Source organism: Martes martes (genome assembly GCF_963455335.1).
Source record: "Martes martes genome assembly, chromosome: 7".
In the NCBI taxonomy this organism is placed as follows: Eukaryota; Metazoa; Chordata; class Mammalia; order Carnivora; family Mustelidae; genus Martes; species Martes martes.
In genome coordinates this window covers 94987399-95013756 of record NC_137894.1, presented here as the reverse complement: position 1 = coordinate 95013756, position 26358 = coordinate 94987399, and the positions used below count along the sequence as shown (strand labels likewise).

The following is a 26358-nucleotide window of genomic DNA, read 5'->3' as shown; positions in this document are numbered from 1 at the left end:
TCTGCTTTTCAGCATCTATTAAAATTTTATACTGTAATGAAAGCAAGTAGAGCCCAAAGGAAGTTGTAACACACAGTATAAATTAAGAAATTTGTCTCCATATTGAACATGGAGCCTTCTGTTCAGCCAAGAGCTATCATTCATTAATAGTGAAGTGCATCACACTGAATGGGAAAGGTAGTGTTATTCATGAAGGATTCCCAAACCAAGTGAACTGTCATTTTACACATTACCTTTTTAGTAAGGAAGTCCATTTATATTATCTGCTTGACTAAATTAGGCCAGATGCTTAGAGAGTGAGTTTGGTACATATCCAGAATCATAAGATAATCTTCTGAGCCCCAAACAAAAAAAAATAACAACTGTTTGCCAAAAAGTAACATCTGGGGTGTCTCAGCACAATCCCCATAACAGTGAAAATGGGTACAACATCCAATTTTCATCTGTTATATGTGCTAATTCTGCAAATACATGTGGCCTCATTTGCTCCTTGAAATAAAAGTACTGGAGCATCTGTTCAGGTAAACACCATATCCAAGGATGTTAACTGTGTTCCTTGGAGCCAGATTTTCTGCTTTTTAAATAAATACTATTTCTGCTATGGAGAGTCTTTTATCAACAGGATTTGAAGATTTTGCTTGGCTAAGAAATTCTTCCTAAGAATTATGTCCTATAGAATCATCTAATTCTGACGACGGAAGGACTATTCAAAGTAATATTCTGATTATCTTCAAATAAATAACATTTTATAACATTTTTCTATATGAATAAAGACAGTTTGGATAACTTCAACTCTTTTCCATCTTTCCTAGTTGCTTGCTCCTTTTATTCCTTCCTTGGGCTTCACGAACTCTCAGGCCCCTCCTTTCACTCAACCATACCAGCCCTTGACCCCTCTTTCTCAACAGAGGTCAAAAGTAAATCCCAAGACTAACAAGATACATTGAAGCTATTCAATTAATACTTACACATGTTTTTACATTTGATTTTTTTTTGGTCATAAATCATGTCATAGTACTGTGATTAAAACCATCCCTCCAATGGCTCAGCCTCTCAATTACTGGGCCTCCTCCCTCCCAATGATCTCATCACTACTCTATCTTAACTACCATTCAATAGACTGTACCCCAACTCTATCACCTCCAGCTCAGTTAAGGAGCTTCCTAGGATTCTTCAAAAATAATTTTGGGTACAATTTATCTCATAGTATATTTTGTTGTACCAAGCCCCAAATACCCTTCAAATCAGGGAAGATTTAGAGCCATTTTTATGAAACACCAAATCAAAAAAGCATAAACAGAGATAATAAGTGATCATTTAGTGAGTACTTAAGCCAAGATTTGTATATTACATGCAGAAAGATGCCCCTACAATACAATGTGTGTAGACAGTATTTTTGTTCTGTTTTTACTATTTTTATAGTGTACAATCAAAATACTGTTTTCTAAAGTTACTTAGATCCCCTACTTTCCTCCTCAGATGCTTCAGTGTTATTATGTGATTCATTTGTGATGCAGTTAGATACATTTGTCACAGCCTGGTTTATTTTTATTGTGTTTGTTGCTGTTTGCATGTACTAAAAATTACTCTGTGGTGTATAGTTCTATGGGCTTTGACAAATGGATGGAATCCTTTATCACCACCATATTATATTCACTTAGACATGATCTCATCATAAAGGCTGTGTCTTTATGAACAACTCTATTCCCCATTCCTAAACTTTTTGAGTGTTCTAAAGACATTTCATCTGTTGTTTAGCTTGTATTATTTCTCATGAGAAATGCATCTTCATTTCTCTGTATACTGCATCTTTTTTTCTGTATGTTTTAAGATTTTTTTTCGGGATGCCTGGGTGGCTCAGTGGGTTAGAGCCTTTGCCTTCGGCTCAGGTCATGATCCCAGGGTCCTGGGATTGAGCCCCACATCGGGCTCTCTGCTTGGCAGGGGGCCTGCTTCCCCCTCTCTCTCTGCCTTCCTCTCTGCCTACTTGAGATCTCTCTCTCTCTCTCAAATAAATAAATAAAAACCTTAAAAAAAAAGATTTTCTATTCATTGTTGCTTTTCATTATGACATGAGATGGTATAGTTTTCTTCATATTTCTTGTGCTTGGAGTTTATTGAAGTTCTTGTATATATGCATTTATAATTTCCATCATGTTTGTGAATTCACTGGCCATTATTTATTCAATTTTTTTCTGTCCTTCCTATCCCTCCCACTGAAATTCTATAGTTTCATATATAGGACTCTGTTTGAAGTTATCTTACAAATAAGTTTACATTTTTTTCCATTTGCACTTTGTTTTGAATAGTTTCTATTGATATATCCTCACAATCATTGATATATTCACTTGTAATATCTAATATGGCATTTTTTTCTATTCAGAATTTTTTATTCTCAGATATTATAGTTTTCATATTTTAGTAGTTTGATTTTGATCTTTCAAAAATATCTTCTATATCTCTACCTTTTAAATCTAATTTTGAAAACTATTTTTAATGACTTTTTCTGATAATTCAGATATCTGTGTTATTTCTGGGTCTTGATTAATTGATTTTTCTCTTCATTTTGGGTTGTCTTTTCCCCCTTCTTTGCATTCCTGGTAATCTTTGAAGGATTCCTGACATTGTGCATTTCATTTTGTTATATGCTGGATAATTTTTTCCTAAAATTCTTCTTAAGCTCTGTTCTGAGGTGTAGTTAAGTTACTTGGAAATATTTTGTACTTTTTGTGTCTTGGCTTTACGATCTGTTATGTGAGTCTGGAGCAGTGGTCAGCCTAGGGCTTATTACTCACATGTGAATCAAGACCTTCCCTCATATTCTGTTCAATATTCCATTATTTAATGATTTGTTTTTTTCAGTTTAGCTGGTACGAAAGGACACTGTTCACAGCCTTGTTTGAACATCAGACACTGTTCTTCTATTTTATTATTAGAAAGTTATTTTCCTGTAGGGATTTTCCTCATGTGCATGTGCTGACTAAATGCTTGCTTAATATCTTAGGAGAACTCCCTGCAAATCTCTTGGATTCTCAGGGCACCTGGGTGGCTCAGTCGTTAGGTGTCTGCCTTCAGATCAGGTCATGATCCCAGTGTCCTGGGATCTAACCCCGCATTTGGCTCCCTGCTGGGCGGGAAGCCTGCTTCTTCCTCTCCCAGTCCCCCTACTTCTGTTCCCTCTCTCGCTGTGCCTCTCTCTGTCAAATAAATAAGTAAAATCGTTTAAAAAAAAAAAAGTCTCTTGGATTCTCCTCTCATGATTGTCTCCCCTCTCTCTTACTTTGTCTTCTGAATTCTGGTACCTTGATCTCTCCAGATCCTCAGCTCTGTCTCTTCAACTTTAGGAATATGCTGGGCTCCACCTCAGTTTCCACTCCCTGCACTGTGATCAGGAAACTCAGTACAGTGAGTTGGGCAATGACAGGGTTTACCTTATTTGTTTCCCATTTCCCTTTTCTTCATTGTTTAATGTTTAGGTTTTTAAAATAATTATTTCATTTTTTTTCTATTCTTTTACTGTTTTGTTGTTGTTGCTTTTATTGTTTTAGGCAAGGTAAATCCAGTTCTTCTTATTCCATATTGATCAAAAGGAAAAGTTTCTGGTCATACTGAGACAGAAAACAAAAGAAGGGATCCATTTTTGCCTATGGGCAAAGTATTCTTGAATTTACTTTAATCTCTTACTACTTGGGTCATTTGGCATCTCCTGAGGTAAAATTCTAAGCCTTCTGCTGTTTTTCTTACACAATACATACAAGAGGCTATGGCCTTTTGAAGGAAGGAATATTTTAGGAGGTATAAACCATATCCCTATTAATCACAGACTTAATGGCTAACCCTAAATGATTAAAAATAGGAAATGGGAAATATTATTTCTACTTTCATCATATTTTTCATATGGGGGGCCCTCCATCAGGATAGAACTCCTTGCCATTCTCTCCAGCTGTATTTTCCTCAATGCTCAAGGAGTCATTATTTCACTGATAAGTTTAGGTGTTAGGACTCAAAGTCCTTTTCTCCTACTCTTTTCCTAATAGCTTATTTTTGGAGCATTCCCACACTCTTGAATCTCCCATGATGTAGGCTTTAAAGAACATCTCTCTATCTTGTGTTTTTCCTGAGTTTTCATTACATAGTGTATTATGCAAATCCCAGGAGCAAATCTCCTTAAAGGAAAACCAAACAACCAACAAACCAAATTTTCTACATAATTCTCTACCTGTATGTAGTCTTATTTCATTGATCTTTTTCCTCAAACACTTTAAATTTTGCATAAATAGAGAGGCAATGTTCTAGACAGGCAGGAAGTTCTGTGAATAGGAAAACTGGGTGAAAAAAGTAGGGAAAGGGAGTTAACTGAGTCTTTTTCTAACCATTCATTTCTCTAGTGTCTAGTGGTAGAGGATTTCAAAATCTTCTGAGCCTTTGGGGCATAGAGACAAGAGGCAATAGTTGGTAATAGGGAGTTGACCAAATTTTAGAATGGAGTCCCATTTTAAAAATTGCTTTTAATGCCTATTCTGAGACTTTTCCTATTTCAAAGAGCCTGGAGACACTCAATGAATATAACCATTTTGTAAAACAAGCAATAAGGAATTCTACATCTATTCATAGTTATCAAGAGAGCATTCAAAACTTTGAATTAAAGAATACAGATGCAGACAATGTTTGGAAATCCAAACAGGGATGGAGAGAAATGAGAGAGAAGCTTTCAAGACACTGCACTCATATCAAGAAACAAAAATTCAGTTGCCAGCAAGAATAAGGAAGAGCACTGTGACAGTGGTGTTCACCAAACTTCTCATTGCCTCCCTCACTTCTCTCAGCCTCTCTGGCAATTAGATTGGGGTCATGTTGCTAGTTCTGGCCAATGACATATGAGGAAAAGTGATTTGACACTTCTAGCTAAGTAAAGCATTGAAAACCCTGTGCATGGTTCTCCAGGTTTATTTTTCCAAGTCTACATACCAGAGAAAGCTGCTTATTCTATACCCACCCACCTGCAAGGTGGCGGTGCTGCTAGCTTCCTGGGGAATCTGAGTGTTCTGTGGACCTAAGCACCAACCTCACCCATGTGGAAATTGTAGCATGGTAGAGTGAAGTTTCATAGTGTGGAGCCACTGATATTTTTTATTTGTTTTCTTTCCAGAACATATATTAGTCTATACGGACTAACAGAGGCCCCATAGAGAGAGGGGGTGCCAAACAGATGACTAGCAAGAAATGTACCTTGGCTCTGACTCTTGCTTCACTTCATCTTCCCTTATGCCTGATTTTCGATTTTCCCCACATTCACTCAGGTTTTGTGTGCATGGCAGTCTCTATTGAACGTTTAGAGTAACTGGATTTTATTATCCTAACATATTGAAAATAAATTATAATAAAAAACTAGTCACTTTTGTCCATAAAAGCTCTTGGCCAGCAAGAGAAGCAAGAACGTGAGGTAAAAACTATTAAGGAAGACCTAAACCCACAGGGATGTACAGAAAATTAGAAAGACATTAGACATGATATAGAATTTGTAAGTTTGGGTCATTTTTTTAAATTAAATTTTAAACAATAGCAATATATCAACTGATATTTCAGTTAAATAATAATAATAGCTACCATTTTTTGAGTGCCTACTATGTGCCATACATGCTTACAGATATGCCCACTATGAATAAAATGGGAAGAAATGTATTATTAAATTTCATGATACCAAAAATAAAAAGAAATGTACATTGGAGAAAAGATAATGATAAAGCCAACAAAACTTTTGTATAAGGTCAGGGTTGAACTTAATATTGCATCTCAGAATTAGAGATGCAAGCTTTGTGTATATTTCCTGCTTATATTCTATATCATTTTAATCAAAATATAAAATAAGGTCCAAGAGACCTAAATGTGAGGGTAGGAATATATTATACCAATTGAGTTTTCAGAAAAGCTGGTCAAGAAGAATACTGCACTATAATATCAATAATATATTAATAACCAGAATATATTTACAATAGAGGGAATACAGTCAAAAGATTGTAATAATGTTGTAAATTCAGTGAAATGTAGTCCTATTGCAGTTGATGATACAAAGCATATTAGAATCAAGTTGGAATAATTCAAAATGTGCTCCGGAAATGAATGCAGGTAGCTGAATCTGCATGTCAGGAACTGAATATATGTGTAACTATGAATTCTCCATATTACCTTTCACATAGGATGCAATGTTTCTTGGTAGGTAACATGTGACATTAAGTATAAAAAATAAAATAAATATAAAACAATAATAAATAAATTGATAATAAATTAACTTTTAAGAATTAAACTACTTTGATACTGTATATATACCACTTAAATTCAACAGTAACTGTAGCAATTGTCATTATAATTTGAATAAAATATTATTCTTTTCAGGGAACAGTATTTTCTCAGGGATGCTATTTAGAATGTCCAGCTCCAAAAAAAAGAAAAAAAAAATTTCCAGTTCATGGTCATCATAAAAAGCAAAGTGATTTATAGTTGATTTGACTATTCTCAAATTCTCCACAGTAAAGGGACCATCCCTTTGTCCCAAGATATGCTACTTTGTTGTTGGTGCAAAACTGACTTTAAAGAAGTAAAAAAATGCAATGTTGCTATTGGCTCTACAACAATGAAACTTTTGAAAACAGCAGAAATGCCAATGAAATTCTAAATGTTTTTGTATTGAAACTCAACTATGGCAAATATAAGTACCAACAATTTGAATTCTGAAGCTCCATATATTGCATTTTTCCTGCAATTTGCAGTAATATAACTATGATTATTGGACAATTGAATCATCCATGCAGGAATGCCTCGTATGGTTTTGCTGACTGTAGATTTTAGGAGGGTGTCCAGCTGATGGCCCATGAAGGATAAAATTTAGCTGACATTTCACTTGGTGGGCTATGAGCTCATGCATATGACTGCATCTGTCCAGAGAAAGTAGCACTTTTTTTTTTTAAAGATTTATTTATTTTAAAGAAAGAGAGAGAATACAGGGGGTGGAGGTGGAGGGGCAGAGGGAGAGGAAGAGAGAGAATCTCCACCAGACTCCCCACTGAGTTTGGAGCCAGACACAGGGCTGGATCCCAGAACCCTGAGATCAGAACCTGAGCTGAAACCAAGTGAAGGATGCTCTGCCTCTCAATGGACTGAGCCCCCCAGGTCCCTAAAAGTAGCACATTTTATGAATCAGCATAAAGATATCTGTTTTCTTAAGGTGTATCCCATAGTGCTGCATTTACACAGATGGAGTACCATTTTCTGCTTTGTACAAATATTCCCTTAATTGAATATTTGTAAATAGGAGAGTTTAACTTCCACTTTTCTCCAAATCAATTTTCTTAAAAATTCACCGAGGACTTTATTAGGATTTTTCTCAACTTTTTCTTTCCTATCTAAATCATATACATACATAGATAAGGAATCAAATAATACAGAAGTTCTCTTCCCTATCCCTACAACTCTGGAGAATTTAAATCACTGTGTTTTTGTTTTGTTTTGACACTTCTAATAAGTAACATCATAGCAATAATATTTTTTTCACATTTGCCACTCTTCATTATATAATAAATGAAAATGATTTTCTAACATTACTATTTGGATATTTTTGTAAATTTTTTTCTGTCTCTTGAGTATCTAACCTTCTTCCTATTAAGTGAGAGACATCTATCCAACATAGAGAAGATGAGGATTTTTTGCAGAAAAGATAGTAAAGAGAAAGAATAAGGTAAAAATCAGCTCTTTATCTGCCAAATAGGATTATTTAAAAAGACTCTTATCTTGAGATCCATGCAATTATCTTAAAAAACATTCTAAATTTATTTAACATCTTTCTTGTTACCTTTTCATTCTTTCTTTAATATGACAATATAGAGTTCTCCAAATGCATAAAGAAAATATGCCTATTCATTATAATGACTCAACAGTAATGGTGAAGACAGGAAGATGGAGCATATGACATCTGGGAAATATCCCTTTTAGATTCTAGGAATTAAAGGAGGGGGACATTGAGGAGGTGGCAGAGAACTATGCTTCCTGGGAAGGAGTTACAATAGAAATGTAGAGACAATTAATACAGAACGGACTTTTAGCCTTGGCTCCTTAGCAGGGAAAATAGTCTCCCAGAGATGTCCATACTCTAATCCCTTGAATCTGTGAAGATGTTAACTTACATGGTAAAAGGGACTTTGTAATTGTGGCAGTGTAATGACATGGATCCTTATAAGTGGAAATGGAGAGAAGAAAGCAAGAGATGTGAAATGTTATTCTGTTGGTTTTGAAGATGGAGGAAGGATCCAAGAGCTAAACATTCCAGAAAATGCAGAAAAGGTAACAAAATAGATTCCCCTGAGAGCCTCCAGAACAAATGTATACCTACTGACACCCTGATTTTAATAAAGTGAAACATATTTCAAGCATCTGAATTTGAGAATTTTAAGATAATAACTATGTTGTTTCAAACCACTAAGTATGTGTCAATTGGTTATAGTAGCTATAGGATACCAACACAGATCTCTCTAGAACCCTCCCAAGTGACTGCAGGCCACCTTCCCACCATATTACCTTAACATTGCATCATCTTGTTTAGGCAGATGGGAGTTTGAAGTTGGGCTTTCCAAGCCCCGTACTAAATAGAGATAGAATGGACCTGCTGCCATAAGGACTCCAAAATTAGCTAATCTACATCAGAGTTGTGATGCAGATGTTGATGACGAAAAACAGGACTTAAACTCTCTCTCTAAGTCTACCTCCCCTAATAGTTATACAGGTATCCCCAGTCCCTCTTCTAATTACCTCTACCACTTCAAGTAACTTCAAACATTTCTTGTTCTATAAACCACAAACACTATCTTTTGACTCAACATTATTAAAGGAGAACATTGGCACCTTCCTCCTTTCCTGTACTTCACACATTTTTTTCATCTCCTAAATGGTCACCAAATCCCTTTACTTTCATATCCTCTTTTTATTTTTTTTAAAGATTTTATTTATTTGACAGAGAGAGAGAGAGAGAGAGAGATCGATCACAAGTAGGCAGAGCAGCAGGCAAGGAGAGAGGGGGAAGCAGGCTTCCCGCTGAGCAGAGAGCCCGATGCGGGGCTCAATCCCAGGACACTGAGATCATGACCTGAGCCGAAGGCAGAGACTCAACCCGGTGAGCCACCCAGGTGCCCCCATATCCTCTTTGTATAAACAAAGTTTTCTGAGATTGATTCTAAAAGCTTAAAAGTAATAACATTATATGGGTAATTTTGACCACATAAATAAGATTTTTTAAGGTAGTTCCAAGATAAGTTCCAAGGTAGTTCCAAAGTATAATCGTATTTTGTTCTACTGTCACCCTAATTCTGAACAACCATATTATTCAATAAAGACTATGTGCTGCATCAAGTTCAAGTAAATTTCCATTTTCATCATCTGTTAATTCTCATTATCCTAAGTTCAGGTTTTTCTAAATTCTCATCATACCATTCCTTTTCAAAAGCTGCTGTTTAGAGCTTTTAGAGCTTCCCTTTATTTTTTGCTAGGTTGGATCCAAAGTTTGTTCTCATATCTTCTTTTTTGGTTTAGTGCCTTATTTTGTTGTGAATAAATCTTCCAATCATATCCTAAGTAAAGGTTCAGGCATAGTGAGCTCAGTGAATATTACGTGACTCAAACTGCCTTTAATCTTCCTTTACAATTAATTGTTTCATTTTGGACAGAATTCTCAGTAGAAAATTGTTTTCTTGCTGAAAATTAAAAGCCTCAATCCATTGTTTTCTAATATCCAGTGCTACTGATGAAATGACTAATATTATTCTTATTCTAGTTCATTTGTATTTAATTTTTTAATTTTATTTATGTTTTAGTTTACTTACTTTTAGTACTTAAAATTTCATTTATAGACCCTCTTAGATGTTCTCTTTAACTTTTTAAATTTCAACTTCATAAAATGCACATTCATTACACAAGGCTCTGGGTTGACTCTTAAGTGTTCCCTCTCTTGCTGTTTCTCTCGGTCAAATAAATAAATAAAATCTTTAAAAAAAGAAAAAAGAGAAACAAAATTTCACACAATTCACAGTATAATGACATTTAAGTAAATTAAACTATTATATTCTTCATGGACCCATTTATATAAAGTAAAATTTATAGAAAGGACTGAAAAATATATAGCAAATATGTGGTACTAGTTTTTTGTATAGAAAAAGGGAAGTGAATGACTTGGGGAGGGAGGCAGGTAAAAATTAGGTCTTTGACTTCGTCTGTGGTGTTTTATTTCTATCACATAAAAAAAATCAAAGAAAGAATTTTAAGGCAAACTGTAAAACTCTTACTGTTTGTTTATTATGTTTGGATACATAGATATTTATTTCACACCTATCTATTTTTTTATAGTTTATTATTCAAAATTCTAGAGCTTAAAATTTAAAAAAGAAAAAATTAATAATGTTAAAAAATGTCCTTTGGATTTCTATTATCTATTTTATTTTTTATATATGTATTTTTTATTAACATATAATGTGTTATTTGCTTCAGAGGTACAGTCTGTGAATCATCAGTCTTACACAATGCACAGCACTCACCATAGCACATACCCTCCCCAATGTCCATAACCCAGCCAATCTCAACCTTATAGAACCACTTAGGATGTAGCTTTTTTGAATTATGTAGTAGTCCTGCAAAGGTAAAAAACTTTTAAATGATGTTGCAAAGAATCACTTAATAACACTGAGAGAGTTTATAGCCAGTCACCCCTCTGAAGCTTACTTAGCAGCCAGGGCACGGAGAACTTTTATCTACTCTTGTTGACACTGTCAATACCTAATCTGGAAGAGATATGTAGTAAGTAGGCAATGGAAGGTAGGTGATGGAGGACTGAATTAAAAAAAAAAAAAAGTTATATAGTGATTTCTGCATATTTGCAGGGAGGGACTGTCTGTCCCTGAGTTTGTAATGACTGTGTCCCTTCTCACTACCTGAAGAGGTTGTACTTTTGTGTTTTCTAAAGCTCTTGATGGACTTTCCAGTTCTATTGTGACAGATAGTTAGAGGAATGAGCTTAAAAGGAAGAGATGAGCACCCTGAAGAGGGACTAGGATAAAGGGGTATCCAGTTGAGAACTATTCTAACACATTGCTCCATCTTGAAGATAGAAGAAAAGCTTGTGTATGGACTGAGAAATGTCAAGATTAGTGGGGAATATTATGAGATGCCACCCAACAAGATTCAAGGTCCTCTGCCTGTAGCCTCCAGGCTCTAGAATAATGTGTGAGAGCAGATAATACACATGTAAATGTGGTTTGACCCTGTCTGTGATTTAAGACTTAGACTGCTGACTATTTGGTCGTTCCATGGGTTGCTTCAACTTCTGCAGGAAAGATCGACTAGTTAAACCTCAGGATACTTGTAAATTTTGGGAAACTACTGTGTACCTCTTCATAAATTATTTTGGGGGAAGAAAAATTGCCTTCTGCAAAACAAGTCTCTGATTTTAGAGATACATCTTTACACTCACTTGAAAAATTCTGGAACTAAATAAAATTAGGATTTTTTAGTCCTATTTTTCACATGCTAAAAATGTGCAGCAATTATGAATTTTATATTTTAAGAATTATTTTCTCTCCTATTAGTCTGATGATCAGTTCAAATTCAGTATCCTAAGAGAACTGTGGTTCTGCAACTACTAATGTGATGTGATTCAATGCAGAAACTTCAAAGTAGATGTTACATTGAATCGTATGGATGCAGGTTTCTAACATACCATTAACATAAGTGGTAAGACTTATTTTAACAAAATATAATTGTGAGCTCAATAAACTTTTAATAAATAAAGAATTCCATGAAAAATATACCATTTGAACTAAATCAGAAAGAATGTCAGAGCATACCAGCTATAGGCAATACCTGTTCAAAGACCAGGAAGGAAAGCATGTTTGTAAAATCAATAGTTCCAATTTTTCTAACTGCAAATAAGAAGACTAAGTTTCTATTTCCTTTTTAGTATAACTGTAGGATTTTAAATTATTTTTAATAGTTCTAAAATCTTTATAATAGGACATTTAATGCACACCTCTTAGGTATACAGTCTACCTAAATACACGTTTATCTAATTGGAAATCACTTTGCTTTTTTGTAATCAAGTGCTCTATGATTTTGTAAAACTGTCATAAATTATTGTATTTGTGCAACATTATTGATTTTATAGATGAAAACTACATTAAAATACTGTTAGAGATTTGCACATGTTATCCTACTTATCTCTAATTTGGTGACTTCTATTGTTGTGTAGAATTGAAGAACTAGGCATACGAATAGTATCTGATGTGGGTCAATTACAAGTAGCACTGTTATCAATACTTGTACTTGTATCCTGTTGTACAATACTACCTAAGAATGAAATCAGTGGGTCTTAGACTATTCATATTTTTAACTTGATGCAAAATATCACTATTAAAAATGTTTAAAAGGAAATTTAAGAACAATCATCTTTTATAATTTCAAAATTGAGCCAGAAATTTATGTCAGGGTGTCAGTTTGTTGGAAATTTTAATAATGATTTAGAAAGTGTCTTTCTAAGCCACATGACTGGCAACTGTCAAAGATAGGGCTTGGAACTTTTAAGAGAAGTCAAATAGTAAAATTGAGCTCAATTCCTCTTCAATCAAAAATTATTCAAATGAATGAAAACATCATCAGGATACAAGAAATATTAAAATTTATCTATAAATTCAGAGTGATTATTGAGCCAGTTATAATTCATTTATATCAAATTTTTACCTAAATATGGATGTACACTGTTTCAGAAAATTAGCATTCAATCATCAATTTATTTCCTTTAGCTTTATAATCATATATCCTGTTGGTAGCCTATTAGTACAACGAAATAATGCATTTTATATTGTAGAAAACAATTCCTATCACTTATTTAGCACTAAAGAAAAACAAGGCTAATAGAGAATTATAATAGCTGGTTCATTTTTGACATTTTCTACTGAAAGCCACAAAGCTTATAAAATTACAGAGAAAAATAAGACTATTTTACTTGTGACTGATTTGATAAATAATAAAATGCATAGAGAAATAGAATCACACTTTAGGTAGGTGAATCAATGAAATACAGATCTTTTTTATCAGAGTATAGTATTTCACCAAAACAATTTTTAGTTTTTCAAGGAGGAGTGAATTTAAGAATCTAAGAAAAATAAGTAAAAGACATATTTTAGTCCTTACTCTTTGCCTCATTTTTTTCTGGTGAGCTGGAAAGCTAATATCACATATTCCTCTGGAAGGGCTAAGGCCTGAGAGTGCTTTCTCCTGTCATATAGATGTGTGAGAGCCCAATGTTTATAAAGATTTCTATAAAAGATAAAGCAAGGAATTTTAATTCTTTATATAGGTTTGGATAAATATGTATTAGACATGTAATCTAATCTTACCAAAGATAGGTACCTATGGTCAATTCTCATCAAATGCTTACTCATTCAAAATGCTTTTTTGTGCTCTAAACTTTCAAGTGTCTATTATTAAATTCCATAAAAAATGCATATTATAAATGCTTGTAAGATAGTCACAAAGCTTATTATCAGGGAAGAGATCTACATATGAATTTTAGTAGACTTAGGCATTTGACTCACATTCTATGTTTTCCAGCAATGTTCCAAATATTTCCAAATTCTCATTAATAGTTTTTCTTCAGTTCTTGCTCCCAATTAACCTTTACAGTTTCTTTAATACAAAAACATTGCACTTTCACCATTTGCATTTTTATCTTACTAATAACATTTTTCATCTCCATCTTTTGATTTCAAATCTAATTATTTTGAGATTACTATCACTTAAGTGTTGTAAAACTCCTGTTATCAATAACTGTTTTTCATTACAAAATTAAAATTTACCTTATCATTGTTCAGTGCAAAACATCGTATTGTTAAGCATTGACCCCGATTAGCTTTGTAAACATGGCTGCTATTTCAGAAGCCTTAGCCTATGATTCTTTTAAAACATCTTAATGGTACTGAGTCTTTGGTTTAATCAAGCTGAAGAGTTTTACTCCTAGCATATGCAACCCAAATTTAAGTTTTTTCCATTTAGATGTGTCTATAAATATACATGTCAAAACAAGGCAGCAACATTTCTGTTTTATTTTGAATTTTCTTTAAGATTTAATTTTATTTATTTGAGAGGGATAGAGAAAGCACAAGAGCAGAGGGAGGGAGAAGCAGACTCCTTGCTGACCATACTCCCTGTGGGGCTGGATCTCAAGACACTGGGATCATTACCTAAGCTGAAGGCAGAAGCTTAACTGAGTCAGCCCCCCCAGGTGCCCCAGCATTTCTATGTTTATAAATACATACACTCATACATCCATACATACATATGGTAAATATTTTGGAATAATAATAGTAATACCTAGTTATTTGCCAGGAAATATGCTAAGCTCTTTGAGATATAGAGGATTACTCCATTTAATCTTCACAGAACTGCATGCTATAGGTGTTATAATTTATACTATACTACAAATAAAGGAATTAACTCTTTACATTAATTGTTCTCCTCAAGGATATTTGAAAAAATAAGGTGGGTTAATGGACAGCTATTTAGAAACAGTTTCATGAATGGGTATTAGGAGCACACTTGTGTTTAGCACTGGGGATTATATATGTGATGAATCACTAAATTCTACTCCTGAAACTAATATTACATTTTATGTTAACTAACTAGAATTTAAATAAAAATTTGAAAAAAAAAAGATGTCAAAAAAAAAAAAAAGAGAAAGAAACAGTTTCACGGCTTTCTGTTGATTTCTTTTTTTATTTTGTGAATTTCTCCCATGATAGTACAGGCAATAGAGTTTAATTTATTAACCATTGTAATGACTGGCATAGAACAGAACATGTTTTTCCTTCTTGGGATTTTATAAAAGGTAAAGGATAAGAGTTCACCTGCTGTTAAAATCCTTGAAAATCTTTACTTCCCTTAAAGCTCTGTTTATCTAATCCTGTGTGAAATTACTTATTTATTATCAAAACATCTCATATTTGTTTCTAATGCTGGCTAAATAATTTAAAATTGTAAATTGCCATTTTGACAAAAAATAAATCAGATGGTATATTTAAAATATATTAAGAATATTTAGATATGGATATTTTTAAATAAAGTAACGCAATCATTTCTATGACACTATTTCCTCTTCATAATAAGTAAAAATTTTAAATATTAGAATTTCTCTTTTAATAATAATATCAAAATATGTCTATCCAACTGAGAGCTGAGAATTACTCAAAAAAGTAGAAATCCTATATTCAAACAATGTTGCCAAATTTTAAAACATTCAGAAGTGCGCTTTTGGAATTATCACCAGAGCTCTCAAATTAATTAATTTTAGTTAAACAAAAAAGAATCTTCAGCATTTAGTTCAGCTTGATTCCACCCATCCCATTTTCTTAGGTCTTTCCAGACTCAGTGCCCAGAAAAGTTATATTGTGGAGTTATATGAATCACATGCTTGAAGAAAGTTAATAAACATATGGTAGTTATGTGATAAGCGTGGTTAGTTGATAATATGGTTATAAATAATAAGTAATATATTTAAATTTCCAGAGGTGAAAAGTTCCTTGTATCGTCTACGTAAGAGGTAGTATAATGTAGTCAATGAATCACTACATTTATTTGAAATTGTTCTAATAATTTCTGAATATGTTTTAGGGGTAAAGTTAGAAAATGTAAGTCAAAGTACAAGGCAAATTATGAAAGACAGTAATTATCAAATGTAACAACAATAAAAAGCCAGAACTTAAGCATAGAAGAAACTGGGAGCTGTCATATCAGTACATGAAATATTTTACAGGATGTCAACAAACCTGCTACCTTTAAAGTTGAGCAGACTTGGGGCACCTGGGTGGCCCAGTCAGCTAAGTGGCTGACTCTTCTTTGGGTCAGCTCATGATCTCAGGTCATGGAATCAAGATCTGCCTCCAGCTCCCCCTGAAACTCCAGGTCAGGTTCTGAGCTTGTCTGGGAATCTGTTTGAGGTTGTCTCCCTCCTCCTCTGTCCCTCTCTGCACTCATGCACGCACACTTTCTCTTTCACTCTCTCTCCAAAATAGATAATTGTTGTTGTTTTTTTTTTTTATTTTAAAAATAAAGTTGAGCAGACTTTAGGAAAACAGATGCACAATAACATTTAGATGAATTATATTGTAGCATATAGGAACTGACCTTAAAAGACAACTTTTCTGGGTCAAGTACGCAATCGTTAATAAGAGTAGGGAAACAAAGTTGGTATGCAGTGTATGTAACATATGAACAATCTTTGTAGCAATTTAGATTTTTTATTTCTTGAACCAATGGGATTTTAAGAGTTACTTATTTTATATTTATTGGCCTCTTTTTCTTCAGCTCTGTCTTCCTTTTAGGGGTCCTTTCCTCCTCAAAGGAAATATTCTTCTACTCTAAAATTCTTTTTTTTACAATACTTTGTTTTATTCACCTTGAATTTGTAAACTTTCATGTCCTTTCTGTTTCTGGCTGATTCTAACACTTAATATATTTATTAATCTGTCTGACTGACTTTTTATCTAAATATAAAACAAATTTGAGAATGAGGAAATAATTTTGCTTCTGAGTTCTTGCACAAAATGAAAATCTATTAACCCATCTCCTGCTCTGTAGTCTAACTGTGACAAGATTTCACCAGCATACTTTATACTGCTTCTCCTGCAGAATAGCCATGTGTCTCAAAATCTGTTTAGTTTTTTTGTTTGTTTAGTTTAAGAATTGAATATAAATCATTAAAAAAAACACACATTTAAGTTTCAACTTAGGTATTATCATCTGGAAAGCTTTCCTAACTCCCCCAGAATTGTACAAAGATTTCTCTGTGTTTCAGAAAGGTTTTCCAAATCATTAGAGCTTTGCAATGGCTCTACTCTATGAGATTATCTATTTTTATTTGCATTAGTAGATTTTGATTTCCTTTAATATGGAGACTGTTTTATTCATCTTTTATCTTCAGTGCTTGACATGGTACTTGGTATATAGGATATTTTCTGTTGATGCTTAATAAGTATTGAGTAAACTGTTATACGATAAATTTCTTATAGTTTACATATCTCTGTTATAAATTAAATTAATAAAGAAATAAATTAATAAGAATTAAACTGAAGGAAATTTATGAGATAATATTAATTTATTTTATAATAACAAAATTAAACATGATGACTTATAAATTCTATAACAATGTATATGCCTAATTAATTCTGCCATGTTTTATCTCACGGAATACACAGTTACCAATATGCCATTAAGTATAACCTATATCGAATTGAATCCTATAAACCCTAGCCTTAGAGAAGTAGATCACCACTTTCCATAGAAGACAGAAAACAGAATGGATATTTCTTCACAAATATAATTTTAGTGAAGTACCTATGTTATTACAAATTAGTTTAACATTACATGTAAATTTTATTCATTCATTCATTCATTCATTCATGTATTTATTTGAGAGAGCGGAGGGTAAGCAGAGGGAGAGTGAGAAAGAGAATCTTTTTTTTCCAGGAGGAGAGATCTTATGCAGGCCCCATACCCAGCACAGGGCCTGACTTGGGGCTCCATTTCATGTCTTTGAGATCATGACCTAGGCTGAAATCAAGATTTGGACGCTTAACTGACTGAGCTACCCAGGCACTCCACATCACATGGAAATTTTAAAAATCATATTTTTTTAATTTCATCATGAGAAAATGACTTCAATTTCAAAGAAAACACAACTCTGTTTTAAGGATTTTATATGAGCAATATAGAATCTCATAAACACCAAATGTTTCAGAAGTATAGAAACATTATATTTCCAATGGTAGCAAGGCATTTGAAAGTAACAGAGCACATCAGGGCAAAGTTTATAGAATGAAAGATGCTATATATGCCTATTATTTACAGAAATGAATATAAGAAGGTCACATACCTATAGAACCATGTTTAGGAAAATCATATGGGAAAACATGTCCATAAATAAGCAGATTTCAAAACAAAAAATTAAGAAACTATGATTATGACAAAAAAACAAGCCAGGAGGTCTATTTCCCAAATATTAAAAAAAAATAAATAAAATGAGAAGTAGTAAACTATGCACTTCATTTAGCAAATGTTCATAAAATAGCTATTTTAAAATACTTTAAGACCTAAAAGGGTACTAACAGCTAAAAAATGGTTCCTACTTTTAAAAAGTTTTGTTTCCACTGGAAGAGAAGATAGGCATACACACAAAGATACCTTGAATATAAGATAATGAATGATAACATTTAGGGAAGCACCCAACATGCAACATCCCAACATAATCTGTGTTTCTCCCTTTTTCTGGCAGTAGTAGGGTTTGATGTGGGTCTCGATTAGTGAAAATCACTAGCAATCCCAAATTCACTGCTAGTCCAGTAATCCAGGGCTGGTTCAGTATACAGAATCAGTGCAAAGATTTCCCTGAGTGCTGGTTATTGGTTTGGTAGGGCATGTGTGCTCTCTGGCATAATTAGACTAAAGGAAAGGAATGGGAATGAGGAGTTCTCAATTTCTCTTCTGTCAGATGTGAACTAGGGAACCTGTAATCCCTGGAAAATGACAGTCTTTCTATAACCACATATAGAAATAAGCTGAGGAAATGTACAATATGGACAACAGACAGAGAGGCTGACAAAATCTGGGGCCTTAATACTATTTTTGAGTCACTGGATCAATCAATCAGGAAGTCTGCTCTACATTTTATATGAAACACTACATTTTATTATAATTTAAGCAATTTTGAATTATCTTTTATTCACAGTCAGAAACATCCTAATGGATAAAAATAATTGGTTCATTTCTGGCATCATATTGTATGATTATTTTGGTCCCTCTTGAGTACTATATAGTGACCACAATAATTCATTTCATACAAATTTACTTATTGAGAAATATTATGAATACATAAAACATATAAAATGAAATACCCTTATTGTTATTATTTTACTCAAATAAAAATATAATTTGATAATGGTAAAATTAATTCCAAAAGAAAACAATACGCAAAATTATTCTGTGAGAGTACTCAAGTCCCATTGGAAAAAGTCCATTTGTATATTCAGAATAACATTAGTCTTTTTCCATAACCTGAGGGAATTTTTACTAATTCCAAATTTTTACTAATTCCAAAACCAATAATAATGGAAGAAAAAATAGAATTATAGATCCCTATGTGTTATAAAACAGGAAAAAAAAAAGCTTGAAAATGAACAGAAAGAAAAGCTCTCCTTACCTTCTGCAGTGTCTGTCAGATTAGATATTGAAGGTCTGTCTTCCAGAATATGGATGATTGGTCCTCTACCCTGGGTCCTCCTTTGTGTGAGTCAGAATATAGAAACAAAGTAAGACTTGTCAATGGTTTTCTGTAATTCCTTAGGAACTCAATCCATCAAGAAAGTAAGTTATAGTGTTAATATAACAACACCATTTTAGATGAATGTCAGATAAATGATTGGCACAAAGATGGAAAATATATTCATTAAAATATATCCATTTCTAATAAAAACCAAAATAATAAAATATTCAATAATAAAAGAAGAAAGATGCTGTTTGAAAATAGTACACCTTAAATAATGCAAACAATATTAATAGGGAATACAAACTATTTCATTCAGCATAAGATTATATTATCACAAGAAAGCATACCCATTATAATATGGCAAGACACAATAATAAGTGAATAGCTAATGAGACAAAGTCATATTACTGAGAAATGAAACAAATTTTAGATAGCTGGCCAATCACTAAATATAGTTGGAAAGATCAATTGCTTTCAAATTGAAACCAGAATAAAACAGCTAGAAAATATAATAAATATTATATAAAAATATAAGCCTATTAGTTATTATAACAATAAATGATACATTCTATATATACAAACTTAAGTAAAAATCAAGGACCTGAATGAACAAAGAAAACTACAGAAAGATATTATAGATACTACAGAACTATAGAAAGATATTACAGATTAAGTATATATAAAGACACTACAGATGGAAAGAGTGAAATTACAAAGATATAAATTATTGTCAATATAAATTATATTTCCAACTCATTTGTATACAACATGTTCAATGTTTACTTTTTAACTTAACAACTAAAAATTATACATTAAAAATGTTTAATAAAAGCAACAACTTATAATATTTATAAAACATTGTTAATAAAAATTGTGTTGTTATAGCAGAAGTTTCACACCAGATGGGCTCCAAATGCGTAGACCATGCTTTAGTTCTTATGTTAAGTCATGACTAGTTTAGTTACTAATTATATTAAACAGTATGCCTATTAGTTATACTGTACTATACATTATTTTGCATGTATGTATTTTGTATGTATGTACTATACATTATTTTACACGTATGTATTATGCCTATTAGTTATACTGTACTATACATTATTTTGCATGTATGTATTATACTGTACTATACATTATTTTGCATGTATGTATTTAAAGCATTGAGCAAAATTGCTATCTCAGCAAATGGATAAGTGACATGGGTAGATAAAATTTGACAGAAGACAGACATCTGGTAGACATATGCACAGAGGATCAAGCTTGCTAATAATTAAACTCATGTAAATTAAAAACATCCAGACAATTCATTTTTCTCACTCATGGAATCATCAAAAGAATAATAATGAAATGTTGGAGGCTAGGATTTACTAATAGGTACATTTTCGAGCATGGTTAGTGAATTACAAATTGGTTCAACTTTCTGAAAAATTACTTTCCAATTTATCTTATGAGTTTTAAAGTACCCATTGACATCTAAGGCAGTGACACTTTCTGAGTCTATCCTCAAGGGGAGAGATAAAACAAATGCGACAACACTAACAAGTTAGAGGTGTAATCAAGTATTTATGGAACAGGATGTCAGAAGTGGATGATGCTGAGACCTTAACATAATAGATGCATTACAAAGAAAGATATCAGACCCCTACATATATATATATTTGAAAAGAAGGTAGTAGACAAAAAGGTTGTTAATCTTAAGATGACTTCCTACTTCCACCCAAAAACTGGTTTAGAAGGGATGAAAACTGAGTGCTTGGCAATCAGAAGACAACAGGTAAACCTAAAATGTCATCTTTAAGCATCTGCTAAATTCAGAGGGAAGTAATGCCGGCTCACCTTGACATTCATCAGGAAAGAACGATTCTTTCCCCATATCTCCTCCCCACAATCCTTGCTTCTTCAAGTAACATAAGCCTAAACATTTGATAAGCAAAATTCAACCATGTCCTACTTCCAGCTCAGTTTTTAGGCCTGCAAAATTCTACACTGAGGGATAAAAGAGGCCTCCATCTTAAACCAAGAAGGAATTTGTTTTTTTTTTTTCTTCCTAAAGATTTATTTATTTAGTTTACAGATCCAGAGAGAGAGAGTGAACACACATGTGCACGTGTGGGGGCAGGGGTAGAGGGAGAGAATCTTCAAGCAGACTCCCCATTGAGCACAGAGCCAATGGACAAGTTCATCTCATCACCATAAGATTACAACCTGAGCCAAAACCAAGAGTCAGACACTTAATCAACTGAGCCCCCCAGGTACCCCAAAAAGAAACTTTTGATTAATACATATGAATAGACATTTTAATTATTGAACCGAATTTTTGTTTTCTGATTCAAAATGAAGTGCAACTCTTGGGCAACTGGGTGGCTCAATTGGTTGAGCATCTGTCTTTGACTTGGGTCATGATCTCGGGGTCCTGGGATAGAGTCCCTCGTAAGGCTCCCTGCTCAACAGGGAGTCTGCTTCTCCCTTTGTCCCTCAACCTGCTCATATTATCTCTCTCTCTCTCTCAAATAAATAAAATCTTAAGTAAGTGAATAAATAAATTAATATTTTTAAAATAAACAAGTTCTTAAAAATCAGCAATAAAAAAGTACAATTCCTTATTACTGAACAGTGATTTTTTAAATTTTCATATTTTTATTTATTTGCACAAATTTTCAAGCAGCTGACTGGTTAAAATCTAACTGTACACAATTTATAAAGTCAAAAGATTTTATAAGGAAAATACATATAATAACCAGTGCTGTGAAATGCAGAAAAAAAGTTTTGTACTTGGTTGTGGCGGGTTTTTTGTTGTTTTCTTGGTTTTTTAAAGGGAAAACCCTACCTAAAATTTTAATCTTATAAAAAAATTAGTATTTGGGATTTTCTTTGTTTTAATATAGAATATTATAAAGTCAAAACACATTAAAATTGTTCTCAGATTTGGAGTTTAAGATAGACCTGTAGACGTGGCTTTGATTCTTTTAGATGTCTCATAAAATGGGACATTTTATGTTTTTTTAAATATTTTAAATTTCTTTTCAGTGTTCCAGAATTCATTGTTTATGTACCACACCCAGTGCTCCATGCAATACGTGCCGTCCATAATACCCACCACCAGGCTCACCCAAACTCCCACCCCCACCCCTCCAAAACCCTCAGATTATTTTTCAGAGTTCACAGTCTCTCATGGTTCATCTCCCCCTCCAATTTCCCCCAACTCCCTTCTCCTCTCCATCTCCCCGTGTCCTCTGTGTTATTTCCTATGCTCCACAAATAAGTGAAACCATATGATAACTGGCTCTCTCTGCTTGACTTATTTCACTTAGCATAATCTCTTCCAGTCCCGTCCATGTTGATACAAAAGTTGGGTATTCATCCTTTCTGATGGAGGCATAATACTCCATAGTATATGTGGATCACATCTTCCTTATCCATTCATCCATTGAAGGGCATCTTGATTCTTTCCACAGTTTGGTGACTGTGGCCATTGCTGCTATGAACATTGGGGTACAGATGGCTCTTCTTTTCACTACATCTGTATCTTTGGGGTAAATACACAATAGTGCAATTGCAGGGTCATAGGGAAGATCTATTTTTAATTACTTAAGGAATCCCCACACTGTTTTCCAAAGTGGTTGCACCAACTTGCATTCCCACCTACAGTGCAGGAGGGTTCCCCTTTCTCCACATTCTCTCCAACACACGTTGTTTACTATCCTGTTAATTTTGGCCATTCTAATTGGTGTAAGGTGGTATCCCAATGTGGTTTTGATTTGAATCTCCCTGATGGCTAGTGCTGATGAACATTTTTTCATGTGTCTGTTAGCCATTTGCATGTCTTCATTGGAGAAGTGTCTGTTCATGTCTTCTGCCCATTTTTTGACATGATTATCTATTTTGTGTGTGTTGAGTTTGAGAAGTTCTTTATAGATCCTGGATATCAGCCCTTTGTCTGTATTGTCATTTGCGAATGTCTTCTCCCATTCCGTGGGTTGACTTTTTGTTTTGTTGACTGTTTCTTTTCCTGTGCAGAAGCTTTTGATCTTGATGAAGTCCCAAAAATTCATTTTCACTTTTGTTTCCTTTGTCTTGGAGACATATCTTGAAAGAAGTTGCTGTGGCCGATGTCGAAGAGGTTACTGCCTATGTTCTCCGCTAGGATTCTGATGGATTCCTGCCTCACGTTCAGATCTTTTAACCATTGCGAATTCATCTTTGTGTATGGTGTAGAGAATGGCTGAGTTTCATTCTTCTATGCATAGCTGTCCAATTTTCCCAGCACCATTTATTGAAGAGACTGTCTTTTTTCCACTGAATATTTTTTCCTGCTTTGTTGAAGATTATTTGACCATAGAGTCACGGGTCCATATCTGGGCTCTCTACTCTGTTCCACTGGTCTATGTGTCTATTTTTATGCCAGCACCATGCTGTCTTGGTGATCACAGCTTTGTAGTAAATCTTGAAATCAGGCAAAGTGATGCTCCCAGTTTTGTTTTTCTTTTTCAACATTTCCTTAGCAATTCGGGATCTCTTCTGATTCCATACAAATTTTAGGATTGTTTGCTCCAGCTCTTTGAAAAATGCTGGTGGAATTTTGATCGGAATGGCATTAAAAGTATAGATTGCTCTAGGCAGTATAGACATTTTAACAGTGTTTATTCTTCCAATCCATGAGCATGGAATGGTCTTCCATCTTTTTGTGTCTTCTTCAATTTCTTTCATGAGTGTTCTGTAGTTCCTTGAGTACAGATCCTTTACCTCTTTGGTTAGGTTTATTGCCAGGTATCTTATGGTTCTTGGTGCTATAGTAAATGGAATTGATTCTCTAACTTCCCTTTCTGTACTTTCATTGTTAGTGTATAAGAAAGCAACTGATTTCTGTACATTGATTTTGTATCCCGCCACATTACTGAATTGATGAATGAGTTCTAGTAGGTTGGGGTGGAGTCTTTTGGGTTTTTCATATAAAGTATCATGTCATCTGTGAAGAGAGAGAGTTTGACTTCCTCATTGCAAATTTGAATACCTTTTATTTTTCTTTGTTGTCTGATTGCTGTTGCTAGGACTTCTAATACTATGCTGAACAAGAGTGGTGAGAGTGGGCATCCTTGTCACATTCCTGATCTCAAAGGGAAGGCTGTCAGCTTTTTCCCATTGAGGATGATATTCGCTGTGGGTTTTTCATAGATAGATTTTATGAAGTTGAGGAATGTTTCCTCTTTCCCTATACTTTGAAGCATTTTAATCAGGAACGGATGCTGGATTTTGTTAAATGCTTTTTCTGCATCAATTGAATCATGTGGTTCTTCTCTCTTCTTTTGTTGATTTGTTCTACCACATGGATTGATTTGTGAGTGCCAAACCACCCTTGCAACCCAGGGATAAGTCCCACCTGGTCATGGTGGATAATCTTTTTAATGTACTGTTGGATCCTATTATCTAGGATCTTGTTGAGAATCTTAGCATCTGTATTCATCAGGGATATTGGTCTGAAATTCTCCTTTTTGGTGGGGTCTTTGCCTGGTTTGGGGAACAGGGTAATGCTGGCTTCATAAAAAGCGTCTGGAAGTTTTCCTTCTGCTTCAATTTTTTGAAACTGCTTCAGGAGAATAGGTATTATTTCTTCTTTGAAAGTTTGGTAGAATTCTCCAGGGAATCCATCAGATCCTGGGCTCTTGTTTTTTGGGAGGTTTTTGATCACTGCTTCAATCTTGTTACTAGATTTTGGTCTATTCAGGCTGTTAATTTCTTCCTGATTCAGTTTTGGAAGTTTATAGTTTTCCAGGAATGCATCCATTTCATCTAGGTTGCTTAACTTTTTGGCATATAACTGTTGATAATAGTTTCTGATCAACTGTGGACCAACCGTGGCTTTCCAGTGGCTCAGGATTTCAGGCTTCAGGAGCTCAACAGAAGTACCACCCCACAGAGAAAACTGTGATCAAAACCAACTGTTACAGCTTCATCTGTCCACCAGCGGCTTCTCTGGTGACAGGCTAACACCTAGGAACAGGCTTTTGACTCTGCTGAGCCAGCATCCTCCCCTCAGTGCAGGCGGCCTTGCTCTCCTTGATGCAGTCGCTTTACCTGCAGCCTCCAGGCCTCCAGGTAACACCACTGGCTGCCCCATGGGTAGCCATTAAGCCATCACCTGCAGACACTTCTCCTCCGCCAGTTCCCAGAAGAAAGCCCAAGAAGCATGGGGTCCAGCCGCTGCTGGGGAAGCGTTGCAGGGCCAGGGGGCTTCTCCATGCACACCAGTCTTCCAGCCGGCATGCGGAGGGGGTACTGCTGAGACAAGGACCCCAGAGACAGAGGAATGGGCGAACAAGATGCTGTGCACACACGGCCCGGTAGGAATCTGCCTGCAAGGGGGGAGGACAGTCCGACATCTGCGCCGACGTGGATGGATCCCGCAGACGTTACAACAAGAGAAAGAAGCGCTGTATGATTGCACCTAGCGTGCTCAGATTCGTGGGGAAGGAGAGCAGAATGGTGGTGGCCGGCGCCCAGGAGGGAGGACAAAGAGAAAGAGTTCCGTGGGCACAGAGTTTGCGTTGGGAGCGAGGACAAAGTCCCGGGGACGAGTGGTGGTGGCGGCTGCACGGCGACGGGAAGGCACCCGGTGCCATTCACTGTACACTTGGCAGTGACAATGTACATTTTCCGTGTACTTTGCCATGATTTTAAAAAATAGAATCTCCCTTCATTAAAAAAAAAAAAGTTAGTTGTTGTTAGTTGTTAGTTGTGATATCTCCCTTTTCATTCATAATTTTATTAATTTGGCTCTTCTCCCTTTTCTTTTGGATTAGTTTGGCCAATGGTTTATGAATCTCATTGATTCTTTCAAAAAACCAGCTTTTAGTTTCATTGATGCATACTACTGTATCTCTAGTTTCTAGCTCATTGATCTCTGCTCTTATCATGATTATTTCCCTTCTTGTGTGTGGAGTTGGCTTAATTGTTGTGATTCTCCAGTTCTTTAAGGTGTAAAGACAGCTGGTGTATTCTGGATTTTTAAAATTTTC

The 26358-nt window shown here is 34.4% G+C and overlaps 1 pseudogene across 1 annotated transcript in view; it reads right to left on the bottom strand.

The window, feature by feature from the left end:
- LOC308346706 (glyceraldehyde-3-phosphate dehydrogenase-like) overlaps positions 1–25460 on the bottom strand; it is a 125574-nt pseudogene extending 100114 nt beyond the window's left edge. The window contains exon 1 of the transcript in view: positions 25418–25460. The product of the transcript in view is annotated as a glyceraldehyde-3-phosphate dehydrogenase-like (transcript). The remainder of the gene's footprint in view (positions 1–25417) is intronic.
- Positions 25461–26358: the final 898 nt, after the last annotated feature.